Below are 9,509 nucleotides of genomic sequence, written 5' to 3' on the forward strand. Positions count from 1 at the left end.
AATTGTGCCCTCCTTAACTACTAGGCCACTTGAGTACTAGCCAGGACTGTGCAGTGAACCCCCCCCTCCCTTTTTTTACTTTCCTTTTTTCATCTTTTCTCTGCCACTGCGATGGCACTCACCCTCTCTTGTATCTTCTCTAACTGCTACACTATCACCTATCCTCTATTTTTCACGAAGTCTGGAAGACAAAATCACAAAAAAGACATCCTAAGTGCAAACCCTGGCCTTCCAATCGAAGACACCTATGTCAGTGCATCTTCCAGAGAGGTCTTCACTGATATCCTTTTCTCTGTCCTCTCTCCAGACCTATGGACTCCTCATCTCATCTCTACTCTCTCCCCTTTCACATCCTCTCCCATTAATGGTGGCACCATGCGAGAAGTCCTCTTGAACAGCTTCTCATCATCAGGTTGCATCGGTAATGTCTACCACACAGGCGCTATCCTGGTTCAGGGTCCTCAACCCAACCTCCTTCTCTTTGACCGGATAATTTATTTTATTTATTTTTTACATTTGTATAGCGCACTACAGCCCAAAGGCATAGAGGCGCTTTTACATGAAAGCGTACATAGGCAAGATTACGATTACAACATGTGGTTACTTGGTTACAATGGGGATGATTGGAGGTGCTAGGTCACAAAAATACAGTTGGGGTATATTTCAGTGTGTACAGGTTGAGAACTCAGGTCAGAAATGCTGCCATCCCTCATTAACTTCCTTCACCTGCCTCTCCCCTACCACTCTCTCTGTGGCTTCCTCTCTGACTAGAGCACCACGCACATGTACTCTACCTCAGAAAACCTTCGACGGCAGAGACCTCCTCCACTTGGCGACTTCATGCCCACTCAGCCAATAAACAATCTGACATCTGCCTCCTTTTTGAAGACACCGACCTCGACATTCTCGCTCTTACCGAGACATGGCTGAATGCCAGCTCAGTCACTGCTTTTGACTCCCTCCTCCCTGAAGATTCAAGATCATTTCTAAACCTCAATCTCACCGTGCTGGCGGTGGGGTTGCCTTAATCTTCCAAGTGGGTTCCTTCCTCCATCTTACCCACCCAGCTCTACTCTTCCTTTGAGAGCCTGGTATGCAAGTTGGTCCTCTCTCCCCCCCCTCCACCCTGACCATTGCAACCATTTACCAGCCTCCAGGCACTACAACCCTTTTCCATTCTGAATGGGCGGATTTCTGTTCTTCCTTACTTTTAACCACTTCCAACCTCCTCCTCCTGGGTGATTTCGAAATCCAATTCTATTCACCTGTCACAGCATCCACTCTTTTCATTGACCTTTGCACCTCTCTATTCCTCTCCATTGTCCACTCTGGTCCAACGCACTTGGCTCGACTCTATCATCCACTCTGACCTCTCTTCCTCCCCTTCTCTGGTCACCCCTCTGTATTGGTCAGACCACTCTCACTCCCCTCCCTCCAGGGTCCTTTCAGCTCTCTGACAGTCCTCAGAAAAAGCCCTGGCAACCTTGTTCATGACCATTCACCTGATGAAACGAGTGTCAGCTGCTGCCTTCGCCTCCACCTCTACCTTCATCCCCCGTTGTCCCCCTGACTTAGACTCCACCTCCGACACTGCTCTCAGCAACTTCCACTTGGCCATCACCAATACTCTTGACATTCTTGCCCCAGTCATGAGGATCTGCCTGAAATCCGTCTCTAAGTGAAACACCTGGTACGACTACCAACATGCCCTGAAACAAATGTGCAGAACAGAAGTGGCAAACCTCAGGCTCACCCTCTGTAAAACTGGCCTGCCACCTGCTCCAAAGGCAATACAGACCCCATCCATGCCAAGAAAAGGGCCCACATTGAGGAACGGGTATCTGGTGCATCAAATAACACGACTGAACTTTTCAAAATATGCAGGGAACTTGCCAATCCTTCCGCAGTTTCTTCCTCCCCTCTTGCTTCCGAGGCCCTCTGCAATGCACTGGCCACACACTTCACTACCAAAACTCAGGACATCCTGAACACCCTTGTTACGCACCTGCCCAACCCTTCCCACACTCCCCTGCCTCTCTTGGCCCCTCACTCTCCACCCCCCCTCTGCTCCTTCACACCTGTCAAACCTGAAGAAGTTAGCAGAGTTGTGTCCTCCATGAAGGCCTCGTCCAAACAGGGTTCCCCATGTTCCTCCAGAACCATCAATGACAACATTGGCTCTCTTGCCGCTGCACTTGCTGATTTCTGTAACCATTCATTTGTCACTGGATCTTTCCCCTCCTCCCTCAAGCACTACCGTGTGCCCCCTCCTCAATAAACCATCAGCAGACCCTACCTGTCCAGCCAACTACCGCCCTATTTCCATCACCCCTTCCTAGAGAAACTGTTGGAGAAGCTTGCCTTACCGCAACTCAACCTGCACACTGAACTTGTGGGTGGTCTCCACGACCATAAACCTGGATCGGAGCATCCAGAGGCACGGAAACTGCACTTCTGAACACCCATTAAGAACTGCTTGCATCTCTAGACTCCAACTCCCCAGCTGTCCTCACCCTACTTGATCTCTCTCCTCTGCCTTGGACATGGTCAACCATGACATCCTCATGCAAAGGCTTCCTGATACTGTTGGTACATCGGAACAGGCACTGGACTGGTTGACCTCCTAAACGGACCACTCTACCAAAGTACTCCTGGGTTCCTTCTCCTCTACTACCTCCCTCTCCACCTGTGGTGTCCTTCAGGGTTCTATCCTTTCCCCTTTGTTTTTCAGCATCTACCTTGCTCAGCTGTCACTCCTCATCTCCTCCTTCTCCCCAAACTTCCAGTGTTATGCAGACGACCCTCAACTCTTTCACACTTCCTGCTAACCCTCTTTCACCTTCCGTCATCCCTGACTGCCTATCTACCATCCAGTCTTGGTGCACTTCAAACAATCTCTGCCTCAATGCCAGCAAAACTGAGATCCTTCCCATTGGACCCCTGCTCCCTCTTTCTACCCGTCTCTCTGGCCTTCCTCCGTGGCCTCTCTCCCTGCTACTTCTTCTGAAGCCAGAAACCTTGGAGTCATCTTCAACTCTTCCCTCTCCTTCCTCCCTTACAATCAGGACATTGCCAAGAAGTCCCACTTTCAGCTCTTCCTTCTCAGATTATTTCTCCCTTTTCTCACCTTCCCCCAGAAGCTCAATGCGACTTGAGTCCTGGTTCTCTCTAGACTTGACTATTGCAATAGCCTCCTCCTGAATCTACCTTCTTCCACTCTGCGACCGCTCCAGCTAATCCAGAATAGCGCAGCAAGACTTATCCTTGGCCTTAAACCCAGGGACAGCATCTCTCCTTCCCTAAAAAGTCTTCACTGGCTCCCAGTTGCTGCAAGGATTAAATTCAAATCCCTCTGCATCATCCACAAGGCTGCCTGGAACCAGGGACCACACTATCTGCAACTCTCACTATCTAAATACTCTCCCACTACACCTCTACATTCCTTCGGCACCAACTCTGTGTGTAAAGCGTTTCTCTAAACAGAGGGCCTAAGGTCAATCACTTTCCTCAGCTGTCTCCCTGCTATGGAACAACCTCTCCCTCCCTCTACGTCTTTAGCAGGACTTTCTTAAATTCCGGAAGCTCCTCAAGACTTTCCTTCTTACCTCTTCCTTCCCTCCTTCTCTCCTCTGCTAATCTCAGAGTTGCCGTGATTGGTGTACACAGCCCTTATGCATCTTCGGGGCCCTTGACTTCTCACATCCATCCACTATAGCTTCTGTCTGCCCTCAGCCCCTTTCAGCACACCCCACCACCCTGGTGGGTCGCACTTTCCACCCAATGCGGCTCCTAGCCGTGTAGCACTTACCATACTGTGCACTTCATCGGTGACACACCCTCGAGCACACGGACACCCCAGCACTTACCCCCCACTGCCCTCTTCCTTGCCACACTGGCACGTTCTGAAGGTATTACCCAAATTGTTTGTTTACAATTGTTCGAATTAACAATTGACCGAATTTAAAGGGTCACAATTGACCATATATATATATATATATATATATATATATATATATATATATATATATATATATATAGGGGTTTTGGGGGGTTTGGCATTGGGTGGGGGGTTGTGGGGGGTTTCCCCCCACATATATGTTACAATTGACTTTCACAATTCGGTCAATTGTGAAAAGGTCAATTGTAATTCGAACAGTTGTAAAACGATTCGTATACAACCGTTCTGAATACTCACAGGCATAGTAGGTTTGTCTGTTTTTTTCCCTCACAGTATTTATATTTCGTGTATTGTATCATGTTTCTTTCCCATGTTCCCTCCCTGTTACCCTGTGGGCGCTTTGAAACAGTATTTACATCCTGCATATGCACCTAACAAGCAAACAATAAATAAACCTCTGCAGCCAGCAACCCTAGATCTTCTGTGGCGCGGAACAGTGGATAGATGTCATGGCTGCAGTGCCACTTGATGGTTTCTTGAGTTACTTGGAACTCTGGCAGCTCCGGGTGTCAGCAGCACTATGCCAGGGTACCCCCACTTCTGGATGATACATAGCATCTTGACTTCCAGCGGTCACAAACACTCCTCCGGACCCTGTGCGACATAGATGAACTTCTTGGTTTCAAGATGCCCAGGCACTCCTCTTCTGGACCCACAAAGATCCCTTCTCCAGACAGTGGGCACACAGGACTGGCTTCCAGGACACTTTGGGTAAAGAGCAGCAGTTGCACGATGTCCCCTCATAGCTGCAGGAAGAGGTTGTCTATCCAGGTCCCTTGAATCAGCACAGCAGCCTTCGGATTCGATGAAGAGTTGGAGCTGCAGACGACTTCTTCCGGATGGACCCAGATCACTTCAGCTTCTTGCTTCAGGTTTCTTGTTTCAGCACCTAACAGGAGGGGAGTGTAAGGCCCCCCGTTATAGAAAACACTCCCCATTCACTCAGGTTGAGACAGGTTCAGCCAGCCAATTACACACAGGTTCATTCATGCAGGCAGCACACAATCAGGGCCACAGGCATTCAGGCCATTCACCCAAAACCAGACACCTACAACACAGGATGTGGATTGGGTCAACTTCCCAGCCTTTAAGAGCACTACAATGCATTCACTCCAGTTTCAGTCAGGGCGGACCCAGACATTGGGGGTCATTCCGAGGTTGGAGGTAAGTAACAGTCCTTACCGGCATGGCGCAAATAGCGTGTCCATGTAGTCACAAGCCCGCTAATAGAGGGTTATTACGACTTTGCGGCATGAGCTTTGCGCCATGCCGGTAAGGGCAAAAAGGCCCTTAACGGCATCATGTATAGTGCAAATTGTACTACCGGCATGAACCAATGCGGTATTAGCGGCCACTGCTATTAGCAGTGACCGCTAATAACGGCCACAACATTGGCGGATGGAGGTGAGTGCCCTAATAAAAAACTGTAATGCAGAGTCTGATGAAAGCCCACCAATGTCTGTCCAAAGAGGCAAGCCATGGTCCAACACACACACATTCCCAGCAAATTTGTCGGACGCAGCACAGACACAAGCAGTGCCTGCAGCAAGGCAATGCCGTACATGACACATACCACAAAAAGATGCAAATGGCATAAGTCACACTGCATGCAGGCCCCAACAAATATGCATGTCACATACCATATGTCTGCCCCAACATGAGTGACCCCGACGTATGCCTGCATCACCCACCCATGTAGCAAGCAACGTGATCATCCAAACTCAAATGCCTATTACCCTCAATTGTGTAGATGATCAATTGTACAAATGTATGCATGATGCCTATCAAACCATCACTCATGACGTCCCTCTCTTCGACCCCCACAGGCTCAGACCATGACAGTGATGCACAGGACTCACCCCCACAGCAGGCCACACCCCAGAAGAGGGCCTGAGATGAGGCCAACAGGCCTTCCACCTCAAAGGGCCAACCCAAGGCCCGCCGTGCACCACCAATCAAACCACCTCAAGTTGCCAGGGCACCGGTGCCGCCAAGGGCCGTTGAGAGTGAAGCGTCAACACCTGTCGCACCGCCACACAAGACAGCTGAGGCTCCACATTCGGCAGAGTCCAGTTTGGTTGGGGAGGTGGCAGCCACAGCACCTCTGGCTGAGGAGGAGGAACAGGAAGAGGTGTGGATGCCTGTGGAGGACGAATCCTCAGAACATCCCTGCACACTAAATCCTGCACCATCCCCCCAGATCACATCTCTGGAGTCAGACCACACAACCACCCCGGAGCAGTCTGGGGGGGAGTTATCCCAAGGGCCCATGAGCTCCTTAGTGGCGCCCATCCAGGTCCACCATGACACACAAGCACTCTCCACCTCCACAGGTGTACTGGCAGGGCCGCAGCGTCATGAGGAGCTGACTGCCCTTGTGCGTCAGTTCGTGGAAGACAATGCCCAGGCAAGGCAGGAGTGGCGGGAAAACATTGCCTCTCTAGGCAAGACAATTACTGACAACACCGCCTCCCTGGGCAAGATTATTGCAGACAATACTATCCGACTGTGCAAGGAGGTATCCATACTGCGCCAGGTCCTCAGCAGCATTGCCGATGGCATGGAGGCAGAACGTCCGGCACCCCAGTTTGAGCAGGCGGCCACACTATCCTCATCAAGCTCAACCCAGACCAGCCCACTCCGCAGGTCATCGCGCACCCTGCGCCGGCCGGCCGGACGTTCCGCCACCATGTCCAGGGAGTACAAAAAAGTAGACTGGCCAGCCTGATGAAGGCATTAGACACTTGTTGGGACATGTGTGGGGGAGTTGTTGGGGAGAGGGAGGGGATGAGGGTGTGTGGGGGAGTTGTGGGGGGAGGGAGTGAGGGTGGTGGTGGGTTAGTGCACTTTAGTTATCATTGTAAAATTCAATACACCCGTTGTGTTAAAAGAAATACTTGAGTGGACATTCATCATTGCGCATGTGTCATTTATTCATATACAGTGCATAGTGTACATGTACCCCCACACCCATTGCCTTCTGTCCAACTATCATGTCACCCTCTGCAGCCATGTGTGTCAGAAATATTGTGCAATCACTGACTGACACACAGCACATCCCTCCTGTGCATTGGCACTGCGATGATGTCCAGCCACATCTTCATCCCCTTCATCATCACCAGATGGTAGCAGTTCAATGTCAGGGGGCGGGGGCACGTTCCGGCGGATACACATATTGTGCAGCATGACACATGCCATGATGATCTTGGCCACCTTCTCATGCCTGTAGAGGAGTGTCCCACCCGACCGGCTAAGGCAGCAAAATCGTGCCTTCAACAGGCCAAAGGTCTGCTCAATGACCAGACGGGTACGGGTGTGGGAACGATTGTAGTCCTCCTCATGCCTGTTCTGTGGGTTTTAGATAGGGGTGAGGAGCTACGGCTTCAAGGGATAGCCACTGTCACCTGCATGGGAGGCAACAAAAAATACATGTCAGTCGAATCATGATGGACAGCTGTACTAGGCACACATGCCTGCAGATTATCGTTGGTCACATGCACATGTCCCTGGTTGTATGCACGCCATTTTGAGGCCCTTAATGTGTCCTGTGCCATGGACTAATGGTGTGGGTTGCATCTTCAAGATGATACATGGTGTGCACTGTCGTCTTGTTGCACATGGATCCTGTACGCAAACAGCTGTGTTTGTGTCAAATTTGTGATGTGTTGTGTTCTGTGAGATTTACTTACAGGGAGCGTTGGCAGTAGTCTGTGGTGCAATATTAGGCATTCAGGGCTGATTTTTCACTTGGTGACATGCAGCATTCCTGTGGGTGTGGCGGCCCTGTGACAGACAGTGGATTCCCTTGTTGGTTCAGTTCAATGCACTCCCAGGGATGGTTGTCCTGTGTGGTGATTTGCTGGAGACAGCAACATAGTGATGCACTGCATGTTGCTGGATGGCGTTACGGAGGGTGAGGTCCGCTGATGAATGGTGCACGTGTTGTGGGATGTGGGGTGGTTTACTGATAGTCATGTAGTGATAGGTGTCGACCTTACTTCATTCCTATGGGATTTGGGTGTCATGTACCGTTTGTTATGCTTTGGGGTACAGTGTTCGGTGATGTGCACATCGTGCAGTCCCATCAACATTGACAGCATGGTGGTGTGTGCATCTCTCCCCCCATGTCAATGCCATGTGCCAGTCATGCAACTTAGCAAGCAGCCAGGCACGTCGCCCAGCATGTCGCTTCATGAAGCGTGGTAGCGTGGAGTTCCGCAGGACCATAGAGTCATGAGTTGATCCAGGATATCGGGCACAACAATGTGTGATGATCTTGCTGACGACGCATACCATCTGCACACTGATGGAGTGGTATTGCTTGCGCTTGCGGTACACCACCTCCATGGCATGCAGGACCACCAACTCCACGTGGGTGCAGTCGAGGGCACCTACACAATTTGGCATGCCTGCCAGTGCATGGAAGCCAACTTTTGTATCAAAAATCTCCTGGGGAGTCCATGGTAGGGATATGTAGTCCCTTGTGTGCTTGAGGAGGGCATCCAGCACTTGGTTCAGAATGCGAGAAAATAAGGGTTGTGATATGCCATGTATGTGCCCCATTGTGTGCTGGTAGGTGCCTGAGGCAAGGAAGTGGAGCACAGACACTACCTTCAGTAGAGGGGGGATGGTGGTGCGTATTTCTATGAGGCTGACAATGTCGTCGTGTATCATGTCCACGATGGTGGTGATGGTGTCCCGGTCCAGACGGTACAGGGTGTGGATCTGCTCAGGGGTTAGGTTGAAAGGACTCGCTCTGATGCGAGGGACTGGGGGCTTCCTGCGTGGTAACGCTGGCTGCACTGGTTTGGCATGCTGGCCTGTCTCACCCTCCTTCTCCTCTTGCGTCTCCACTGTGGTGCCGGCTGTTGTTGTTGCTGGTGTCGTAATGCAAGCATGTCCTCCAGCTCCAGTATTGCTACAACTATTGGAATCATCTTGGTGTGGGAGGGGGTGTGGTGTGTGGGTGTGCTCCTTTTGTACTGGGCCAGACTCCATTGCCTCCACCTGTGCTGACTGTGTGCACCTGTGGCAGTTGGGAACACTGCATATGGCATTTTACGGTTGGTTCGCAATGCCGGTATTGCCCATTAGTGCCTTCATGATGCCGGTGTTTGCTTGTCCGCCTAGCTTGTGATTTCCTCGGATTTACGACATGCCGGTATTGCCGGTATGATGGGCCTCGTGCCCGCGCCCATGCCACTATAAGAGGTAACGTTAATTACGATACCGCTAATAGCAGGATGGTCAGGATATGCCGGAGGCATATGCGATGCCGGTAATCCTTTACCGGCATCGTTTTTCCATTACCTCCAACCTCAGAATGACCCCCATTGTGTCACACAACCAAAACAAGACACCCACCAAACAGAATGTGATTTGACTCCATACTCCATTCATATAGGCCGCATTCCAAGGGTGTACCCAAAACAAGCAGTCCCTGTGAAGGCTCCAGCCAGTTTAGCAAAAGGCAGCCCCAGAGACATATATGGTCCTTCCACCCAATAGCCATTCAGGGGAAAGCAACAGAGCCAAAGGCTTCTCAGGACTT

Source organism: Ambystoma mexicanum, chromosome 5q (assembly GCF_040938575.1).
Source record: "Ambystoma mexicanum isolate Mex_15411 chromosome 5q, UKY_AmexF1_1, whole genome shotgun sequence".
NCBI lineage: Eukaryota > Metazoa > Chordata > Amphibia > Caudata > Ambystomatidae > Ambystoma > Ambystoma mexicanum.